At 54.1% G+C, this 1,333-nt stretch overlaps 1 protein-coding gene across 1 annotated transcript in view; it reads left to right on the top strand.

Moving 5' to 3' along the window:
• The window catches only part of CFAP74 (cilia and flagella associated protein 74), a 42,657-nt gene that overhangs the window by 35,518 nt on the left and 5,806 nt on the right, over window positions 1–1,333 (top strand).

Raw genomic sequence — 1,333 nt, 5'->3', positions numbered from 1 at the left:
GGGGGGGCGGGGCGGGGGCAGGGGCGGGGCTGGCTGTGGACTCCTCAGACCGGGCACAGATGCCTGGGCCTTTGAGGGTAAGAGTGGGTGGACATGTGTGTGTGTGGTGTGCCTGTCTGCATGTGAGTGTAGACACATGTGAGTTCACATGACTGTGCATGCGCGGGCATATGTCTGAGTGTACGTGTGTATGTGTGTGTGGTGGGCATGTGTGAGTTTGTGTGAGTATGTGGGCGTGTGAGCTCCGTGTGGCTGGGGCATGTGTATACACGTGTGGACGTGTGTGTGTGTGTGTGTGTGTGTGGAGGTGTGCATGTGTGTGAGAGAGTGGGTGCACATGAACGCACATGTGGGCCGGACAGAGGACCTGAGTGAGAGGCCAACGACCCAGAATCCTGCGGGAGATGTGCTGCGTGTGAGCGCGTGGCGCGTGACGAAGGCGTTCACGGTGAGTGGCGCCGGGGAGCACCCTGTCCCGCGGGAGGAGCAAGGCCGCATCAATTACAGTTTGCATTCAGTCTTACTCTGTATTGGTTTCAGGTGTACAGCATAGGTTAGACCAGTGATGGCGAACCTTTTGAGCTCGGCGTGTCAGCATTTTGAAAAACCCTAACTTAACTCTGGTGCCGTGTCACATATAGAATTTTTTGATATTTTGCAACCACAGTACAACAAAGATTTATATTTTTGATATTTATTTTATATATTTAAATGCCATTTTAACAAAGAAAAATCAACCAAACCACTGAGTTTGCATGTCACCTCTGACACGCGTGTCATAGGTTCGCCATCAACGCTCTAGGCTGTGGATTTTTCGACGCCGGGGGCGGGTCGCTTGCTGTGCTGTCGGGTCCCCGGGCTGATACCCGAGGAGCAGTTTCTGTCTTATCTTCTCGAATGTCAGTAAACGTTTCACCACATAAGCCAGCAATCGCCTCCTTAGCAGCCGTCTGGCCTTGTGACTAACAGGTTAACTGTCCACTAAACTGTGCCCAGAGCCCTGCCACGTAGCCCAGCTGGTTAGAGCTTCTTCCCGAAACGCTGGGGGTGGGTGGTCAATCCCTGGTCAGGGCCCAGACGAGAACCAACCAGCGAGTCCATCGCTGAGGGAGCCGCAGAAGCTGCCTCTCCGTGTGTAAGCCTGGGGGTCCACGAAATTCTAAGAAGCCCATCAGGTGAGCAGACCCACCCAGGAAATTCTAGGGAGCCCACCAGCTAAAAGGACGAACGGTGCAGGGAGATTAAGACAAAGGGTGGGGAGGAGCAAGAATAAGACAAAAGCCGAAACCGGTTTGGCTCAGTGGATAGAACGTCGGCCTGCGGACTCAAGGGG

The sequence above is a fragment of the Myotis davidii genome, unplaced genomic scaffold (assembly GCF_000327345.1).
Source record: "Myotis davidii unplaced genomic scaffold, ASM32734v1 scaffold586, whole genome shotgun sequence".
NCBI lineage: Eukaryota > Metazoa > Chordata > Mammalia > Chiroptera > Vespertilionidae > Myotis > Myotis davidii.
This window is presented reverse-complemented; position numbering and strand designations above follow the sequence as displayed.